This window comes from Danio rerio, chromosome 19 (assembly GCF_049306965.1).
Source record: "Danio rerio strain Tuebingen ecotype United States chromosome 19, GRCz12tu, whole genome shotgun sequence".
NCBI lineage: Eukaryota > Metazoa > Chordata > Actinopteri > Cypriniformes > Danionidae > Danio > Danio rerio.
This window is the reverse complement of record NC_133194.1, coordinates 10,488,827-10,511,474: the sequence shown is the minus strand read 5'-3', so window position 1 is coordinate 10,511,474 and position 22,648 is coordinate 10,488,827. Positions and strand designations below refer to the sequence as shown.

The 22,648-nt window shown below is 36.3% G+C and overlaps 1 long non-coding RNA gene across 2 annotated transcripts in view; it reads right to left on the bottom strand.

Annotated features, from left to right (window-relative positions):
- LOC103909205 (uncharacterized) overlaps positions 1-22,648 on the bottom strand; it is a 62,685-nt gene that overhangs the window by 23,664 nt on the left and 16,373 nt on the right. For both annotated transcript variants that reach the window (XR_012394914.1, XR_658964.5), the window contains exons 2-3: positions 13,027-13,082; positions 690-784 (exon numbers count right to left, since the gene is read on the bottom strand). This is a non-coding gene — a long non-coding RNA (uncharacterized lncRNA). The remainder of the gene's footprint in view (positions 1-689; positions 785-13,026; positions 13,083-22,648) is intronic.

The following is a 22,648-nucleotide window of genomic DNA, read 5'->3' as shown; positions in this document are numbered from 1 at the left end:
GGTGACTGTATGGAAAGAATAATACAAATAAATGAAATAATTATTAAATAAACAAACATAGAAACAAATAAATAAATAAATGAGGTCAGTTGGCATTTCTGTGTGGAGTTTGCATGTTCTCTCAGTGTTCGCGTGGGTTTCCTTCAGGTGCTCCGGCTTCCCCCACAGTCCAAAGACATGTGCTATAGGTGAATTGAGTAAGCTAAATGATAGTGTATGTGTGTGAATAAGTGTGTATGGATGTTTCCCAGTGATGGGTTGCAGCAGGAAGGGCATCTGCTGTGCAAAACATATGCTGGATAAGTTGGCGGTTCGTTCCGCTGTGGCAACAACAGATTAATAAAGGGACTAAGCCGAAAAGAAAATTAATGAATAAATAAAAAAATAAATAAACGAATGAAATATTTTTGTAATATTGCACTGATTAAGAAGAGTTAAAGGTGTGACTTTATAAAGGGAAGAATAATAAAAATAAATAAAATAATGAGTAAATGAATAAATAAATAAATAAATAAATAAATAAATACATAGATAAATAAATAAATAAGACAAATAAATAAATAAAAAAATGTTATAAAAATGTAACATAAACTTAGCTTCATTTACTTTATGCACAATATTATTTTTGTCATATCATTGTGTAGGAAAATATACATATTGTATTTCAATTGTAAAATGTGCATACATACGTTTTTATGTATTTATCTTGTATTTATCGTTCCCTTATTCCTTTCCCGGAGAAGGAATAACAACGACCAGTCCAAATGTTCGTCCCTCAGCATTTCTGCAATCAGAAATGACATTAAAATCATTTAATGACCGTATTAACAGATATACAAGGCTTTTTGTTTTACAACAAACTTCCCAAAAAGGCATTTAAATGACAAAGTTGCCATAAATTCGGTCTTTTTATTTAAACGACACGATCTCTGCAGCAGGATTGCCTTTAGGTGCTTTTATCAGTGTACAATATCAGGTAACACTGACACTGTATATACAATAAGTGCTTCTCGACTAATGTACAGATAATCAGCGAGCAGAAATTTGAGCTCCACGTGTTGATGAAAAAGTCTTTAGGTTAAAAGCTGTGCTCACGCTGAATTAATAACATCTATATACACTCCCTGACAAAAGTCCATTCGCTCCTCCAAGTTTTACGAACAACAAATATCTTCTAGTTGATCATTTGGTATCAGAAGTAGCTTATACAGGAAAGGTAAGGCCTCTAGACTACACTCATTTTACCAAAATAAAATATGATCATGACTTAATTTTTAATTATTTAATTAGGACAGTAAGGTCTAACTTTGCTCAGACAAAAGTCTTGTCACTTAACATAAATAATGAATAGAATATAAAGTCATGGTGCAGTGGAAAAAGAATTAATATTGTGTATGACTCTAATGAGCTTGGATGACTGCATCTATACATCTCTGCAATGACTCGAATAACTTATATAAAGCCGTCTGAAATGGCAAAGAAAATGTTCTTGCAGGATTCCCAGAGTTCATCAAGATTCTTTGAATTAATCTTCAGTCTCTCATCCTTCATCTTACCCCTGACATGCTTAATAATGTTCATGTCTGGTGACTGGTCTGGCCAATCCTGGAGCAATTAAACCTTTTTTCTTTAGGAAGTCTGATGTGGAGGCTGAAGTATGAGAGCTATTCTGCTGTAGAATTTGCCCTCTCCTGTGGTTTGTAATGTAATGCGCAGCATAAATGTCTTGATACCTCAGGCTGTTGATGTTGCCATCTATTCTGCAGATCTTACACAGACTCCCATACTGAATGTAACCCCAAAAACTATGATTTTTCCTTTTCTAAACTTAACTGACTTGTGAGAATCTTAGGTCCATGCGGGTAACAATGGGTCATGCAATTCATTTGAAAAATCTACCTTCTGACACTTTTCCAAAAGAAGTCCAGTTATTATTTGTTGCTCTTACAACTGGCATCGACGACAAGACTTTTGTCAAGTAGTGTACATCATACCACTCTTACATTGAACCACACAGTCTGATATATCTGAGCAGAAGGAAAGAGCGCATGTGGCATGTTACCAAAAAACAATGCACAACTTGGCTACATTAATGTAACACCACAGGAAAGCCGAGCCAAATGTGAAAAAGCCAAATGAATATCTATAACTGAATTCCGTTTAATTGTCGAGAGCGCTTAGCAATACGTGCAGAACATATTTAAAGCAGCTTTACAAAAAAAGGGTGATGGTGACAAGGAAAAAACTGCTTCAGGATGTGTGCGGATGTACGGAAGAGGAATTCATTGGATTGAATGTCTACTAAACTCTTCAACAATGTTAATTTGATGAGAAATGTAATGAGTTGAAGGGTCAGGAGCAGTTCGCATGAAGGAATGTTTTAATGAAATACATGTGAATTGAGTTACTGCAGCGGTAAAACTTCTATTAATGAATTGAACATATGAATGTACTATTTTTAAATTGTGTCACTTAAACCTCAAGTAATTACATCCGGATCCACTAAATGTATACTAAATGACTCCTATATTCAAGTTGTTTAGATGGTAGTCCAATATATACATCGTCACTGGATTTTAAATGTGATTTTTCCTTTACAAGAAGCGTCTTCTGCTCACCAAGCCTGCATTTACTTCAAGTACGGCAAAAGCATAGACTTTTCAATATACCGTTTAAAATAACTGTTCTCTATTTAAATCAGTGCTGGGCAAAGATTAATCATGATTTATTGCATCCAAAATAAAAGTCTTGGTGTGTATTCATTCATTCATTTGCTTTTCGGCTTAGTCCCTTTATTAATCTGGGGTCACCACAGCGGAATGAACCGCCAGCTTATCCAGCATATGCTTTATGCAGCGGATGCCCTTCCAGCTGCAACCCATCCCTGGGAAACATCCATTGGGTGTGTATTGTTTATTTTTATAATGTATATGTGATACTAAAAACAAAACCGTACAAACTATTTTGTTATATAGATATTTAAAAGTATATATAATTTGTATCATATACATATACACAGGGGCGGCATGGTGGCTCAGTGGTTAGCACTGTCGCCTTAGTAAGGAGCTTTCATTTACTGTTGACCTGATGGCATGGAAAAGGCTCAGCTTCTTGGAAAGAATGAACTTTAGTATCAAATGTTTGACATATTTTTACATCTTTGTCCAGCTGTCGAGACTTTACTACAATCCCAGAATATGGCATAAGCAATTGATGCTATTATGCAAATATACAATGTAAACGATGCGTCGTTGAAAATAAATGACTGAAAGCCAGCAAGTATTTGGGAAAATAACCAAAAAAGTTGCAACATTTTGGTTATTTTTCAAAATATATGATTGCTTCCAATTATAATATGTTTACATTTTTTTATCCAAAGCGACTTACAAATGAGGACAAGGAAGCAATTTACACAACTACAAGAGCAACAATGAATAGGTGCTGTAGGCAAGTTTCAGGTATGTAAAGTGTAAGAAGCAAAAGCATTAGTAATTTTTTGTAGTACAGTTAGCGGTGGAGCCAGAGAGGCAATTGCAGATTGGGAAGGAAAGTGGAGACTAAATAGTTGAGTTTTTAGTAGTTTCTTGAAGACAATGAGTGACTCCGCCATTCTGATGCAGTTAGGGAGTTCATTCCACCAACCGGACAGATTGAACGCGAGCGTTCGGGAAAGTGATTTCTTCCCTCTTTGGGATGGAACCACAAGGCGACGTTCATTCACAGAACGCAAGTTTCTGGAGGGCCTATAAATCTGCAGAAGTGAGAGCAGATAAGAAGGAGCGCAGCCAGAAATCGCTTTGTAAGCAAACATCAGAGCTTTGAATTTGATGCGAGCAGCAACTGGCAGCCAGTGCAAACGGATGAGTAGCGGAGTGACATGTGCTCTTTTAGGTTCATTAAAGACAACTCGTGCTGCTGCGTTAGTAAAGAGTTGCAATAGTCCAGTCTGGAGAGAACAAGAGCTTGAACAAGGAGTTAAGCTGCATGTTCAGATAGGAAGGGTCGGACCTTTCTGATGTTATAGAGTGCGAATCTGCAAGATCGAGCAGTTCTAGAAATGTGGATGTTGTTACATGAATAGTACAGGCAACACGGTGGCTCAGTGGCTAGCACTTTCGCTTTACTGCCAGAAGGTCGCTGGTCCAAGTCCCGGTTGGATCAGTTGGCATTTCTGTATGGAGTTTGCATGTTCTCCTAGTGTTTACATGGGTTTCCTCCGGGTGCTCCGGTTTCTCTCGTGCCCCATTCACACGGGGCGTCAGCGTCAATGCTTCCCATTCACTTTGAGTGGGTGACGTCAGGTATTGACGAACTGCATTGTGGATCCGTTGGCGCCGCTTCAGAGGCGTTGCTCGCTGCAAAAATTGGGACTAGCTCAACTTTTCAAGCGCCGATGGAAGTGCCAGCCAATCAGATCGCTGAATGCAAATACACTAGCTAGACAGCTAGGCAGCTATGACGATCGTGTTATGCCCCAACTTCAGACACACCTTCAGTCAAGCGTTGACGCTGACGCCCTGTGTGAATGGGAAGTCACAGTCCAAACACATGCGCTATAGGTGAACTGGGTAAACAAACATTAGCCGTAGCGTTTGAGTGTGCACGTGAATGAGTGTATGGGTGTTTCACAGGACTGGGTTGCAGCTGGGAGATCGTCTGCTGCGTATAACATTTGCTGGAATAGTTGATGGTTCATTCCACTGTGGCGACCCCTGATAAATAAGGGACTAAGCCGAAGGAAAATCAATGAGTGAACATATATACAGTATATTTAATCTATAAATAAACATTTTTCTCAAATATATACATGCATGTGTGTATTTATATATGCTTGATAAATATACACAGTACACACACACATATATTGTGTCAAAACAAAGTTTTATTTTGGATTTGATGAATTGTGATTAATCTTGACTAGCACTAATTTGAATGCATTTTTAAAAAGTAATTTACTCCTGGATGACACGGGGAAGCAGTGGAAAGCACGTTCGCCTAACAGCAAGAAAGACGCTGGTTTGAGCCCTGGCTGGGTCAGTTGGCATTTCTGTGTGAAGTCTGCATGTTCGCGTGGGTTTCCTCTAGATGCTCCGGATTCCCCCTGTAGTCCAAAGACATTTGATATAGGTGAACTGAATAAGCTAATTTGGCCGTAGTGTGTGTGAATGAGAGAGTATGTGTGTATCCACTGTGTAAAACATATGCTGGATAAGTTGTTGGTTCATTGCGCTGTGGTGACCCTCGATTAATAAAGGGACAAAGCTGAAAATGAAAATTAATGAATGAATTTATTCCTGTTATTTCAATCATATTTAACATAATTACTCCAGTCACACTACCGTTCCAATATTCTGATATGCTAATAACAACATTTATTATTATTAATTTGTTGAAAAAGTTCTTTCAGTTCCCCTTCGGATGGGGAACTCCAATGCTATGTGGAAGACCTTCCACTTATGACGAAAACCCCATAATTGGAAGGTTTTCCACATAGCAACGGAGTTCCCCCCCTCAAGGAACGAGGGTTACTTTAGTAACCGTAACGTTTCCTTTGTTAAACAGATGGTTCAGAGTCATGTCTGAAAAATGAATCTTTGCAACATACAATAAATGTTTTTATCACTTTTGTGTAAAAAGTGATAAATACACAATATCAACCTAAGCTCGAAGTCGCATAAGAAATCATCAACTGAACAGTGAGTAAACCCCACATTTATTTTAGTAACTATGTTTTATGTTAGTTTAAAAATACAACAAAATTATATTAATAATTATTAGTAAAAACAGAAATACAGTTAAAGTCAAAATTATTAGCCCTCCTGTACATTTTTTTTAAAATTATTTTTCAGTTAGTTCACAAATGATGTTTAACAGGGCAAGGAATTTTTCACAGTATTTCCTATAATATTTTTTCTTCTAAAGTAAGTCTTTTTTATTTTATTTCGGTTAGAATAAAAGCAGTTTAAAAAAAAATTTAAACCCATTTTAAGGTCAATATTATTAGCCCTTTTTAGCAATATTTTGTTTATTATCTACAGAATCAAACAGAATGAATCACTGTTATACAATGACTTGCCTAATTAACATGAATTAACCTAGTTAAGTCTTTAAAATACACTTTAAGCTGAATGCTAGTATCTTGAAAAATATCTAGTGAAATAATATGTACCATCATCAAGGCAAAGATAAAAGAAATCAGTTATCAGAAATTAGTTATTAACTTAATCCTATATACATTTCTGGAGATCGCAGTTTATGTGACCAGAAGTACGTACGGGGCATAATGACACCATTCTTTTCGCGCTAGCAGTTGACCGACCTCTGTATAAACAGCTTTCTGTTGCCAGTTTTTCTAGTGATTTACCGCGTACATTGGCAAACTTGAGACGCAGAGAGGAGTTGACCACGATGATGAGGTTTGAGTCCAGCGAAGATCGGTTCCAGATAGCGGGTAAGACAAAAACTAAAGCCAAAAAATAAAATAAACAAGTAAATGAAGGTGAGGTGGTAAAATCTAAAAGAAAAACAGTAAAAATCAGGCAAGGGCTTTTCTTTTTCTGGATTGCTTTACAAAAAAACGATGGTTGGGTTTAGGTAAGTCGGTGGGCGCTGGTGAATCTGTGCTTTTTAAAACACTATCGATTGGGTTTGGGGAAGGGGGTTTTTGGGGGGACCAGTCAGTCGGTTAGTGAGTCATTGAGTCAGTCAGTCAGTCAGTCGACAGTGGCCTCTGGTGGATTTACATGAGAACAACAGGCACAATTGAAATTTGAGATTTCAAAAAGCATACACAGAGGCCTCTGGTATAGGTTCGCGAAAAACAAAAACTGCAAAAAATATAGGTCCTGTAACAAATTTGGCACTCTCCAGAAATGTATATAGGGGTAATTTTCAGAATGAGCCTGGGTTGATCTATAATGTTTAGAAATGTGTTCAAAAATGTTAAAAACATGAGGCTAATATTTCTGACTTCAACTGATATTGACATCTTAATATTGATTATATTTTGTATTTCCTGTGATGGTGTTGCCTTACTTAAAAATACAAACACACAAAGACTCTCACAAGACCTCATATATTTTTTCCTTTTAATAACCCGGAATTTTGCTTGCAAAAGAGATTCTGTAGAGATTTTCAAGAAACCGCAGCTTTAATTGTGTTAGCTGTCAGGTTCTCCTCTATTCATTCCTTCAGGACAGTGATCAATAAGGCATCTGTGCTTCAGTCTACATCATTACACAGACCTGATACGAGAGAGACCTGCACAAGTGTGTATGTTCTAACCATTTTCACTCCAAAAACACTGAGATCAGAATGAACAATTATGCAAATAATCCTAAAAATGTTTAATGTTTTTTTTTTTTAAGTAAAGACGTGACTGGTGTGTGTGTGTCGGCAGTGGTCTGAGCAGCCTGTGTGTCCTTGTGTTTGCACAATGCGGCAGAGGGCGGAGAACTAAATCAATAAGAAACAAATGAATTCGGATCAATATTGAGTGGAGTGATGGATAAAAGGGGATGAGGGAGAGAAAGACTGACAGAGGGAGAGACAGAGGGGGAAACATACAAAGAGCCTCTAAGGTGCACTAATGCACTTCAGTTTGAAGATCATTCTAGATGTTTGTAGTGCTGCTACTAGAAAAGTTGTCTTTATGGGTTGTGAGGTAAATTATCACCTGTAAGTTTCCTAAAAATTCTCTTTAATATTTGAAAGATAAGTTAAGGATGTCAAGATCTGTGCTGGTTATTCACTTTGGTCTAAGCCTTGAAAGGGATTCACCATGGTAACCATATTTTCTACCAAAATTCCCCTAGTAACTACAGTTATCATTAGTACGGTAAATTAAATCATAAACAACTGCTGTGGGTTTACCATGAGATGAGTTGATATGAGTGTTATGACACATCACATGACTGAACTGTCAAAGTGTTGATATTAATATAATATAGCATTATATTCACGTAATATTTATAACACAGGCTCTTTGGAAATGCTTCAGCTACTTCAGTATGTGTTTGACTGCAGTTTCAAGGTACAAATGAATGATATGTGGCAGTATGACGGCAACAGCTTTTATTCACATTAATGATAATTACAGGGACATATTATGGACAAACCTAGGATTTTTTCATAAAGTTTTTTTGTGTAAAACCAAATAAATACCACAAAACAACACAACAGTGTCTATTATTAGTAATCGAATGCATTTTCCTCACCTATTTATCTGCCTCAATTTTATTTAGTCAGTTTGCTTGTTAGTTTGTTGAGTCCAGTAAAGCACAGCTCCACAAAAGAGGTAAAAGCAATGTCAAATCAAACTATATTTATGTGGCCCGGGTGCCTTTTTCTTATATGTTTTTTAAAACACTATTGGTTGGGTTTAGATCAGGGGTGTCAAACTCAATTCCTGAAGGGCCGAAGCCCTGCACAGTTTAGTTCCAACCCTGCTCCAACACACTTACCTGTAGGTTTCAAACAAGCCTGAAGGACTCAATTAGTTTGATCAGGTGTGTTTAATTAGGGTTGAAACTAAACTGCGCAGAGCTGCGGCCTTTTTGGAACTGAGTTTGACACCTGTGGTTTAGATCAATGGTTTGTATTAGGGCTGTGCAATTAATCAAAATCGAATCGCAATTGTGATTTGAAACGTTGCGATTAGCTAATCGCAAGAGGCTGCCATATGAAATATTTACAGTTGAAGTCAGAATTGTTAGCCCACCTTTGAAATTTTTTTTTCTTTCCTAAATATTTCCCAAATGATGTTTAACCGAGAGGAATTTTTTTTTACAGTATGTCAGATAATATTTTTTTCTTCTGGAGAAAGTCTTATTTGTTTCATTTTGGCTAGAATAAAGGATGCTTTTAATTTTCTAAAAATCATTTTAAGGTCAATATTACTCGCCCCAGTTATTTTTTTTTAATTTTTTGGTAGAACAAACCATCATTATACAATAACTTGCCTAATTACTCTATCCTGCCTAGTTAACCTACTGTAATTAGTTAAGCCTTTAAATGTCACTTTAAGCTGTATAGAAGTTTCTTGAAAAATATCTAGTAAAATATTATTTACTATCATCATGACAAAGATAAAATAAATCAGTTATTAGAAATGAGTTACTAAAACTATTATGTTTAGAAATGTGTTTAAAAAAATCTTCTAGCTCACATTTATATGTTAGAGAAGAATAAGAAATACAATTGTTAAAAATAGCAAAAATGAAGAGAAACAAAATAAAACATTTTTAAATGTTGAAATTTTGCAGTTTGTAACTTTTTTTGCAATATTTTGCGTGAAATTAAATGTATAATATTATGTTCAGAGATTAAAATATTATTTTAATAAATATATCTGTTTAATAAATGTGCTTTGTTCAAATGCTTCAACATATATGACCTATATACACTGAGAAATAGATCAAAATATTCATTTTCAAAATGGGGTGTACTCATTTATGCTATATTGTTATATTACACAGTTGAAGTCAGAATTATTAGCTTCTTTTGAGTTTATTTTCTTTTAAAATTATTTTCCCAAATTAAAATAGATAATATTTTTTCTTCTGGAGAAAGTCTTATTTGTTTTATTTTTGCAAGAATAAAAGCAGTTTTTTATAAAAAAAAAATAAATAAATTTTAAGGTCAGTTTTATTAGCGCCTTTAAGCTATATATTTTTTTCGATAGTCCACAGAACAAGCCACAGTAACTTGCCTAATTACCCTAACCTGCCTAGTTAACCTAATTAACCTAGTTAAGTCTTTAAATGTCACTTTAAGCTAAATAGAAGTCTCTTGAAAAATATCTAGTAAAATAATATTTACTATCATCATGACAAAGATAAAATAAATCAGTTATTAGAAATAAGTAATTTAAACTATTTTGTTTAGAAATGTGCTTAAAAAAATCTTCTCTACATTTAACAGATATTGGGGAAAATAAACAGGGGGCTTACAATTCTGACTTTAACTATATATATATATATATATATATATATATATATATATATATATATATATATATATATATATATATATATATATATATATATATATATATATAAATTTCTTAATTTCTTTTAAAGTGTTTTATGGTGATCTTACTGTCTGTTTTTTGTTTAATTAATGTTGTTTCAGATATTTATGTTGAATTATTGTGCACATTGTGTATCTCAGCCTAACACATCGCTATTTTAATCAGTTGAAGGATAGAATGACAATAAATGACTTGAATTGAATCAAATTGTTTCTGCTTCTGCTAAACACAAAAGAACACTGAAGTGGAATCTCAATTGCGACCGGTTACCAGCATTCTTTAAAGTATCATCTTTTGTGTTCAACAGATTAAAAGGTAAAACAGGTTTGGAACAAATGTGAGCAAATAATTACAGAATTCTCGTTTTGAGTTAAAACAACTATCAACGTTCAAAACCGTTGCGCTTTTTAATAACCTAATATAAACCACGCTATGCATTTTTAGAATAGTGTGATGAATAGAGAGCTCACGGAGGCATTCCTTTGAAACCTTTCATAACCATCCCAAACTGTCACTTTTCATCAATTTAACGTGTCCTTGCTAAGCAACCTTCAAATGACAGTTTATTTAACAAAACATAAAACAGCAAATCATTCTAAATTATGGCCTATACATGCTATAAACCACAGAGCCCAAATCCACATATGCTACACCCATCACTTAACCAAACCACCCCATTTGTTTGAGAAGATCCCCACAGACTCATATCCTCGCAGTCTGTCATAAAACGCATATCTATAAGCCTCAATTTAGCTAAATGCAAGTCACTTTCCGAAGCAATTTCTACTGAGGTACATTGTTCACAACCACAGCTTTATATTTTCCCATGAACTTAAATGGAGGAAATAAATGGAAGCCTGCTCGCATAAGAAATCTTTATTTATTTATTTACTCATTTATTTACCGCGTTAAGTGAAGAAGCGAAATGTGTGCGTGTGTGTTTAAGAGGACATTAAAGGAGGGAGGAAGAAAAGGATGAAGGGATGGAAATCTATAGTAATTGAACTATTCTGCAATCAACATTCAGATAAACGAGTGACTCATGCAGCGGAGGGCGAAAGAGAGAGAGAACAATGCAGGACGGAGAGAAAGGGACATGCATATATAGTGACAGCAGATTTGGTAGCAGCCTGCGATTTTAAATGTCTTGAAGCCTTGAACCTGAACTTAATTATACTTACACTTAATTAATCTTCTTGGTGTGTGTGTCTTACTTCGCTGGCATTTACAAGGTTTCCTGCATTAAAGGGATAGTTCACCTCCTATCATCCATAAAAGACTGCTTTACCGTTTAATTTTGAGGTATTTATCAAACGCAGGCTCATTCTGTAAACCTACCCCTATATACATTTTTGGAGAGCGCCAAATACGCAAAGTAAATCTTTTAGCAGTTTTTGTGAATCCACCAGAGACGTCTGTGTACGCTTTTTAAGTTCTCCAATTTATTTTGCGAGTGCCATTCATGCCTGCTGTTCTTGCATAGATCCACTAGAGGCCGCTGTCGACTGAATGACTGATCGACTGACCAACCCTCCTCCTTACCTAAACCTAGGGCTGGGCGATAAAATCGATCTCACTATTTACTGACCAAACAACATTGTTGATATCGATAATAAAAAAAAGATCCGATATGTAGTTTCAGTATGGAGCAATATAGTTATATATTAAAATGTGGCTGGAAGCGTGTGCCTTGCAAACAATGCCAATAAGCTTGGGTTGTCAGTTTGTCATTTCCAATGGAGGTGTACGATATTCACAACGTGACATGGGAGCACACATGACGCAAGCACATTTTTCAGGTACACCTAACTGAAAAACAATTGTGTTGCTGTCAGAGTTTGAGGTTTAATTTATCATTATTATTCACACGTTACAGTTGTTGATCTACCTTTACCATTGCACACACTTTGTAAAGTTTTATTTATCAAGTTTAAGTTTGAGTCTCTTTCACACTTATGTTTGATTCATTACAAAGAGATCAGATATTGTGTTAATTATTTTGTAATTATTTTGTAAATATTTTTGTTTTTGCCTAATAAAACTATTTTCCTTGGTAATGTTGGTAAATTAAAATAAAGCGGTTAAATAAAAAAAAACAATAAAAACATTCATAAATGAATTGTTAAAAAATATTCAATAAATATCAATATCGAATGATAAGAAACATTATATCACGATAATTTTTTGCAATATCGCCCAGCCCTACCTAAATCCAACCAATAGTGTTTTTAAAAGCACAGATTGAGCTGCCCGACCACTTCCCTGAACTCAACTGACAGTTTAAAAAGCAATCCAGAAAAAGAAAAGCCCTCGCCTGATTTTTACTATGTTTTTAAACTTTACCACATTCTCACCCTGTTATTTACTTGTTAATTTTATTTTTTGGGCTTCTGTTTCTGTTTTACCCACTTTCTGGAGCCGTTCTTTGGCAGACACGGACCTTCATCGTGGTCAACTCCTCTCTGCATCTCAAGTCCACCAACATTCATGGTGAGCTACTGGACAAACAGGTAACAGCAGAAGAACCATCCATGCGAAGGTAAGCATTCAGCAGGTAAGTGTGACAAGGAACAGCATTAGCATTTGCTTTAAAGACGAAATACAGCCATACGTACTTCTGGCTACATAATTCATGATCTCCAGAAATGTATATAGGGCTACGTTTTCAGAATCAGGCTATGTTGCATTTATCTGTTCCAAATATACCAATTTACAGCCACATTATACTGTATACTTCACCTTCACACCTGATCTGTGTTATCAATGTGTTAATGAAGTGCACAGCAAACTCATCCCTACATAGTCAAAATATTATTTACACCTTAGCAATCACTAATTATATTAGCAACTATAATTGTATTATATTAGCCGCTAACAGACTGATAACAATGTAAACAATGCAATTACAGTAAGAGGTAGATAAATAATTCATTGAATTCATAAAAATGAGAAACGTTTGTTCACGGTTCCCTTTCCCAGTTTAAGCATGCACTTACTTTACTTGCTTTCTTATGTAACTGCCACTTCTTCCAGTGAAAGAAGAAACTGTGATCTGGAAAAAAAACAAGGAGAGAAAGAATAAGTGTGATGTAAAAGATCTGACTCATGTATCAACTCAAGGTCCATTAAATATACATCTACAGTAAGCCATTCAGGCAGGACACTCAAGTCAAAAATCTTAATTTCGCTGCACAGGATAACTAGCTAGCTAGCATTTTAGACAAACAAACAGATTGGTTTATCTAGAAAGCTGTCTGGATGGATAAACAGATAGATAGACAGACAAATAAACAGATATTTAGCTAGCTATCTGGATGGATGGACAAACAGATGGAAAACTAGTTATCTAGTTAGCTGTCAGGAAAAATGAACATATGGACGGACAAACTGGCCTAGTTTTCTAGCTAACTATCAGGACGAACAGACCGAAAGAGAAAGTTATCTAGACAGCTGTCTGGAGGGATAAATGAATGGATGGACAAACGGACAAACGGATATCTAGCTAGCTGTCTGGATGGTTCAACAAACAGACAGAAAGATAGTTACATATCTACTGTAGCTAGTTATCAGGAAAAATGGGTCGATGGACTGACAGACAGACATAAAGCTATCAGGATGGATGAATAGACAGACAAACAGACAGACAAAGTTATCTAGATAGCTGCCTGAAAGCAAAAATGGCGGACAAACAGACATCTAGACAGCTGTCAGGAAGGTTTAACAAACAGACAGAAAAATAGTTATCTACTGTGGCTAGCTGTCTGGAAATATGGACAGAAGGACAGTTAGATAGTTATCTAGTTCTTTGTCTGGGCAGCCATGCATGGACGGACTGACAGACAGACAGACAGACAGACAGACAGACAAAGTTATATAACTAGATGTCTGGATGGATGAATAGACAGACAGAAAGACAGTCAAGACAAATGCCTGCATGGACAGACGGACGGACAGACAGACAATTTTATATCGCTAGATGTCTGGATATATAGATGGATAGACAGACAGAAAGACGGTCAAGACAAATGAATGCATGGACTGACGGACAAGCAGACATAAAGTTATATAGCTAAATGTCTGGATGGATGGATAGATGTAGAGAAAGACAGAGAGACAGTCAAGACAAATGGACGCATGGATGGATAGACGGACAGACAGACAAAGTTATATAGCTAGATGTCAGACGGACAGAGGTATCTAGCTTGTTGTCAGGATGGATGGACAGACAAAAAGCCAGACAGACAATTAACTAGCCAACTGTCTAGATGGATGGACAGACAAATAGAAAGACATTATCTAGTCAGCTTTCTGATTGGCCACACAGACAAAAATAAAGTCATCCAATTAGCTGTCTAGAGTGATTAATGAGCAGACAGACAGCATTATCTAGCTAGTTGTCCGGATGGACGGACAGACAAAAATCCAGACAGTTATCTAGCTAGCTAGATCACTGGACGAATAGACGGACAGACAGACATACAGTTATCTAGCTAGCTGTCAGGACAAACGGACGGATGAACAGAAAGTCAAAATTTTTTCATTATAGCTGTCTGGATGGATAGATAGACACTCAGGAAGGCAATTATTTAGTTAGCTGCCTAAGTGGCCAGACAGACAGACAGACTGACAGACAGACAGACAGACAAAGTTGTCTAGTTAGCTGTCTGGATGGATAGATGAACAGACATAGTTTCTTAGCTCGTTTTCAGGATGAATGGACAGACAGAAAGCCAGACAGTTATCTATAGAGAAACAGGCAACTTATCTAGATAGAAATCAGGATGAATGGATAGACAGACAGACAGATATAAAGTTATATAGCTAGATGTCTGAATGGTTAGATGGATCGACAAACAGAAGGACAGTTATCTACTTACAGTAGCTGTCTGAGCAGCCAAATGGATGAACAGACAGACAGACATACAGTTATCTAGCTAGATGTCTGGATGGATTAGACAGACAAACAGAAAGTTATCTAGTTAGCTGTTTAGATGGATTAATGAACAAACTGACAGCATTATCTAGCTAGCTGTTAGAATCTATGAACTAACAGACAGTTATCTAGCATTCAGTCCCTGAATGAGAGACTTCAAATGTTTTGGGGGTGTTAAAAACAAAGTGTCTTGTCTCTGATGCTTGAATTGAATTTCTATGAGTGTCCCAGAGCTCTCTTGAGGGCCTGTTTAGCCACTCAGATCAATACAACTTCAGAGACTGTTTACACAAATGAGTGTAAGAAGAGTGCTGTGTGAGGAATGGTTGCTAAAGAGATACTTCAGCCAAAAAAACAAAATAGAATTCTTATTGATTGTGATGTTTCAGACCAGTAGGACTTACTCTAATTTGAGAAGCACAAAAGAGCATTTCGAAAAAAATAAACAGTTTTGTTCAGAAAATGAAAGTAGTTTTATTTTAATTCAAAGCTGACACCAAACTACCATTTAACTGAGTTGTAAACGGAGTTTGCTGCGGTAGAAGAAGCTGCGTGAATCTTCTCCTTATTTAACAAATGGCTTGCGCCTCAGAAGATGATTCCAACACACAATGAACGCGTGTTGGCATTTGAAGGTTTGAGACATGAAGCACAGACGCCCTTGACAGTTCCGGAGGTAATTAATAATATAATAACACTAATATTAAAATGGTTAAGGCATTTTAGAATAGCCTAAACAACATTTCAAATGTTTAACAGTGCGCTCAGCCGCTTGGTTTGTCCATTCACATGCATTTTCATCATCACATGATCTCTTATAACAAAATCACATGACTTTTTTTTTTGCACATACTGGAATTTGTTCGGTAAAAGTGTTTCCATAATAGTTTATGTGCATATGAAAAATGTTTATCTTAGGCAGTTATGCGCATACGTGTTTTTTGCACATTTTAAAAATGTATGCGCATCTTGGCGTTGCCATCAACAGATTTTTTATGCGCATATCCAAAGTGAGCATAAAAATAGGTGGATGGAAACGTAGCTATTGGGTCTATTTATTCACTTGTATAAATTCATATTTATTCAGTTTTTAAATTAGTATCTGTAATCTTGGCTAATATGAAAATGTTCATATGATTTATTTACAATACAGTCTGTAAGGTAATATTAGCTGTCTTTTAGTTGATATATCACAGTAGGGGAAATACACTTTTCCATTTTTCTCAAAAAACATATTTCTAAAGCTGCTGTTGAGTTTTTTCACCAGTTGTTGGTAACAACCAAAGAAATACACATACGCATAGAAAACTATATTAATTAGTTTACAAATTTAGTTATGTGTAATATAATAAAATCACGTAGGATAAAAGTATTGAACACATGAAAGGTGTATAAAGGCAGTGAACACCCAGACAGCAGGTGAAATCTCTTAGTAGTTATTCAGCAACTCTCTGCCCATTTATCATTGTAAATTAATATCAGCTGCTTCAGTCCAACATCTACATTATCAGGATGATAAAGATGAAACCAGAGTGGACAATTCAGCAAGGCAATGATCCGAAACACAGCCAAGGAAAGCCAATCACCTGACTTAATCCAATATAAAATACAAAACGATCAGATTTGATAGCCGAGACCCACAGAACCATCAAGGTTTTAACTTTCCATTGAAGTCTGTGAAAAAAATCACACCTGAGCAATTCATGTGAATTCATTCACCATATGAGAGGCATCTTTAAGCTGCCATCACCAAAAAAGTATTTTATATAAAGTATTGAATACATTTCAGCAGTTTAGTACTTTCTCCTTGTGTCATTCCATTGTTATTACACATAATAATTTTTCAGATTTGTGTATTTTTTGTTATTTTTTTATTTGCATTGCTTGGGTTTTACAAAAATCTGGTTTAATTACACGTCAACAGCTCCTTTGGAAGTATTATTCTCAGAAAAAAAAACATGACATGTTGAATACTTTTTCACCCAATGTATATAAGAGGCTTGCTTTATTTGCAAGTAAGTGCATGTAATTGGATTTCCATTATAAACATTAAATAAAAGCTAAAAATCTATTTGTCTTTTTTCATACATAAAGTTTTTGGTTACGATTCTCCCAAAATCATTCCGCAGAAATCTGCAGGATACAAAATTCAACACAGGCTCATTCTGAAAACATAGCCCTGTATACATTTCTGGAGATTGTGAATCACATAGCTAAAAGTACATATGACTGCATATCGTTTTTAAAACAAACGATACGCGGCAGTATGATGTCATTCCTTTTCTCACTAACCAGCTGACAGCTTAGCTACACGTGGACGGCTTTCCTGCTGTTACAAGTTTGTCCGTAAGCTCGACACGTACGTTGGCGGACTCAAGATGCAGAGCGGTGTTGGCTGCGATGAAAGGGTTCGAGTCTCATGAAGAACGGTTCCAGAAAACGGCCAAGACCAAATCAAATACCCCCAAAAAATACACAAGTAAATAACAGGGTGTGAATGTGGTCAAATCTGTAAACGTGGTAAAAATCAGGAGGCTTTTCTTTTTCTGGATTGCTTTTCAAAACACTGCGGTTGGGTTTAGGGAAGTGGGTGGACAGGTCAATAGGTGCTTTTCAAAATACTATTGGTTGTGTTTAAGGAAGGGGCAGGGTGGGGATATCGGTCGGTTTGTCAGTCGATTGGTCAGTAAGTTGACAGCGGCCTCTGGTGGATTTACGTGAGAAGAGCAGGCGTGAGGGGCACTAGCGAGACAAATCTGAGAGATCTGAAAGAAAAATCTGAAAAAAAAAACGTAGCTCCTGGGATGTATATTGTTCTCTCCAAAATTGTATACAGTGGTACGTTATCAGAATAATGACAAAATACTGTACAGAAATACAAAAAAATCCCTGAAGACTCTGTCTGGCCCTACTTATTGCCAAAAACAATCCCTTTAACAAATTATAACTGCGCATTACATTAACAAAAAGTGTTAATGAAACGACCACGACTGAGTGCCAGATCTCCTTCACACTGTTACACAAAACTATCCAATCAAATGGCAAGAAACAGATGTGCGGCCCAATTAGTGCAACCCTTTGAGAATGAGAGCTACAAATCACACACACAACCAACAGTACCAGGCGCTCTAATGCACGGATAACAGACACAGCCTCTGTTTCTCTGTCTCCCATCATCATCACACACACACACACAAACACACACACACAGGTTTGCATATAGATGAACACTGAAGTATCTGCATTAAGATTCTCATACGCATGCATATAGAGGACACACACACACACTTCGACTAGTTCACACAAATACAGTCTCTCTCCTTGTCTCGCTATCGCTCACACCCAACCCCCCACCACCTCAGGGGTTGAAATTCATGTGCGAAATAAATAGAGAGAGAGAGAGACAGACAGAGAGAGAACACATGGGGTAACGCAGGAGGCTGGTAAGGGAACGAGAGAGGAAAAAGGGGGAGGGGAGAATCAGGCAGGAAGACAGTGACATGAGGACAATGGAGGGAAAAAAAGAAAGTCAAAAATGAAAAAAAGGAAGCATGATATCGAATAAAAAGAGAGGGTCTGGACGTAGGTTCGACTTTGGCGGGGAATTTTCTACATCAACCTGGAAACATTCCAACACACACACACACAACATGTGGACACATTCCAGCAAGCCGCAGCTGTTAACCCTTACACCGCAACTGTACTCCTATAATTACCGCTTCTTCAAAGAACTGTATGTTGAGACCGAGCACTGCTCGATATTAAGTGCAGTATACTACACACGCTATCAGCTCCAATCATCAGATCCATCCTACACAGTGAAATGTCATTGCCTCTAACGGTGATATTCTCAATGTCATGACAACTCAAACACGGGCAGACGATCCCACCAAGCTCAACACAATAATATCCCAAAGCTCTCCGCGTAAACACGTTCTGAACGCATCGCCTTGGGCGTTCAGAATAACGGTCAAGGATATTCAATGGCAAATTTATAAACTTTGGTGTGTGAGCCATTTTTATACTCTTGAATTAAAGTTTTGATAAGGGCGGTATTTTAAATGCAGTTATTTTTGTTTAGTGAAAATGCACTGCGAAGAGTTCCACACGATCGATTTGTGTTGGGGCCACATCAAGGAATTAAGGTAACTTGTTGACGTTTGTTAACAAATTTAAATGAAATGAACATAAAACAATTAAGTTGTCCCTGACAAAAAAAAATCAAGAATTGTGTTTTTTGAGCTATGGCTGTGCAATTAATCGAAAATCCGGTTTTGATTTCGTTTTTGGCTTCTAACGATTATGAAAAACCATTAATTGAGAAAACGATTATTTCATCATATAAGCTCAGTGAAAATGACTCAAAGCATGTACTGTAACGTAACGTTTTCATTGATTTACATTCGAATCATTCATATTTTTATAAGCGCGAAAGAGCACATGCTCTTGTGTGTGCTCGGAGGCTCGAAGACGAGCACACGCTCCTTTGTTTTACTAGATTTTTAAAATGAAAAATTAGAATTTTGTTCCACTTTATTAAATACTACGGAACAAACAAACAGCTAGAAAAGACGCTGGAATTTGGAATTATTTGGGAAATATTAAACAAATAATAATAATCAAAAGGGGGCTAATAATTCTGACTTAAACTGTAGTCAACTATTTATGTGATGTGTGCAAATTGTGTTTTAATCCAGCGACCACTGCAAGTATATTTCAAACCTGTGAGAAGCACTGGAATTAGTACATGTGCATTAAAGCACACTTACTGTAGATAATTATGCAAAATGTTTCTTATCATCTGGCATATGTTCATTGAAGAAATCATAAGTTTAATATACCACAAATCTGTCTAAATGGAAACAATAACAACTGAAAACAGAAATAAACTGAATCATTCAAGATTTGTACATTTTCAACAAATATTATGACGATAACATACGTATTCTTTACACTGGCAATCAATCAAAAGCTGGTGAGCGGCGAGTGAAGCAGCAAATGTAAGCTGATATGTAAATCAGTCTGAGGGTATTTAATAAAACAAGTGCTGATTTCAGCTTCAAACTTCCATCCCCAGCATATTTTAGACCATAAACCAAAAGTTGTAAAAGTTTAAGACTACTGTATAAAAGTTCTGAATTGCATCTTTCCCTGGCTGTAAAATAGCTTTTTGCTCTATAGTGTCAATTTAATACTACAAATTCTCAGTCAGGCCTTCATTATAGACACAGGCATTAAATGCATGAGAACATTTTTATGTCTTTGTGTCAGGCAATTTGCAAAGTTGATCCCTCATTAATGCAGATTTAGAGCTCCATTGTTAATGACGGTAAGATTACACAACAAAGACCCAATTCTATGGGCCTTCCCTCTGCTAAAGATGCATATTCAGTGTTTTTCAAAATGCCTCCCGATCAAATTAGCGGGAACAATGAACCTGATACTTTAAACCAGTAAACAGCCTCTTTAATTTTCAGCCCATGTTTTCCAAATGCATTGTTTTATGCTACTGACTGGAAATCGTATCATTCAGCTAATTGAGACATCTGGCTGAATCACACGCTGCGGTGAGTTTGTACTGAGCGCGTGCGTCTGAATGAAGAGCTATGTGTGGTCTCTCGGCTCAGCTCTGAGATGCGGGAGGATGATATGAGCATGACTGAAAGATGAGTTATGAGACCCTCGCAGGATTTTAAACAAATGCCGATGTTCTCGAAACGCCATTTTCTCCCCAATCCCCAACTGCAGTTATAAACCCTCAGTCTAACACTAAATCGCATTCACATTTGCACTCAATTGTAAAAAACATCTGGTGACAATAGCAAACACAACATTTACAGCTCAGTCTTTTCCTCTCAAACATATCATAATGTATTTAGAAACAATTTTAAAGTTGATTATTTCTTAATTAAATTGGAGATGCTCTCTTTTTAATTCATTCCATCATCCACATGAATACAACTGAAAATGCTTTTGCGCACAAGACGCTTTTACCTGCATCATATATGCCTGGCGATACGTCTCTTTAAGGGCGGAACAGTGGCTCAGTGGTTAACACTGTCACCTCACGGCAAGAAGGTTGCTGGTTCTAGTCCCACTGGACCAGTTTGAAAGGGTAAAACTGAGAGATTTTGGACATGGCCTCAAAGGATAACACTAGTAGTTATTAGTTGGCTATTACATTCTAAAAAAAAATTCTTGAGCAGTTCTTTGACTTTTAATCTCATGAGAACCGATTTAATTGGCTTTATAGAATCTAAAAGGAACTGGTCAAGGCATACCTGCCAACACAATACGGGAGTCACCCGTATTTCCAACACAATCTCACGGCAATTCGTAACTTTTTCATTTAGTGGCTAATTCGTATGAATTCGTACGATCTAATTCGTACAATTTAGTACGATTTGCTTATCCCCCAATGACGGTTGGGGTTAGGGGTGGGGTCAGGTACCACGCCTCCTTTTAAAAATCGTACCATTTCGTACGACTGAACTCGTACGAATTCGTACGAATTAGCCACTAAACTGGCAAAACGTAAAATACTTACGTTTTCTCGTGAGATCAGGCTGGTATTTCAGACCCATCTCCCGCCACCCTCTCGTTTTGTTATTTCTCCTGGAAAACTCCCGTAATTTCAGTGTTATTACTGTGTTATTCAGACACCTCACCCCCAAATCTAACCCCCCATTCCCCCCACAGTACATTTTTTTTTTTTTTTGGATAGCAGATTTCATGCAATGACAATTATCAAGGAAACATGAGAAATGATGGTTTCATCCTCTGATCCAGAAACAGCCATTACTGTTCTGCAAAAATGTAACTTGAATAACATGCAGATAGATTATTAGTAGGGGTTTTATTAGGGGAGTAATTATCAAGATGTTGCAATATAAAAATGTGACGATGCACAACACCAATGAAAAAGATATGATTCGCAATATTAACTTTTCCAGTCAACATTTTCAATATTTTTTTCTTTGAAATTGATTTATTCTCATCAGTTATGCACATAAGAGTACTATGTTACATATAATATTGATATATAATGTTTACTGCATTACATTAGTGTTGTGTGTGTTACCGTGACTGAGCACCTTGAAACACTACATAATGGTTTGTTTTTCTGCTTTTGCTTTTGCTGATGTTTTTGTTTGTAAATTGTAAAGCTTCAATGTACATGTCGATTCATAAGTGTTTAGAAACACTGTATAATTCATGAAATATGGGGGTTTATCATAAATTTCGCATTTCTGTGTGGAGTTTGCATGTTCTTCGCGTGTTCGTGTGTTTTCTCCGAGTGCTCCGGTTTCCCCCATAGTCTGAAAACTAATGATATTCTAAGTGAATTGGATGAACTAAATTGGCTGTTGTGAGTGTGTGTGTGAATGCAAGAGTGTATGGGTGTTTCCCAGTACTGGCTTACGACTGGAAGGGCATCAGCTGCGTAAAACACATCAGAATAGTTGTCGGTTTATTCCGCTGAGGCGACCTCTGATAAATCAGAAACTAAGCCAAAGAAAAAATAATGAATGATTGAGCTTTTTACTGAAAATTGTATGTATTTTTAAAAAGATTATTTATCTTATAATTAATAATTCCATATTAAGTCTAATTGTAACTTTTGCTAATTTTTTGTTCAAGAATTTACATTACATTTGAATTAATTCGATAAATCCTTTCAAATG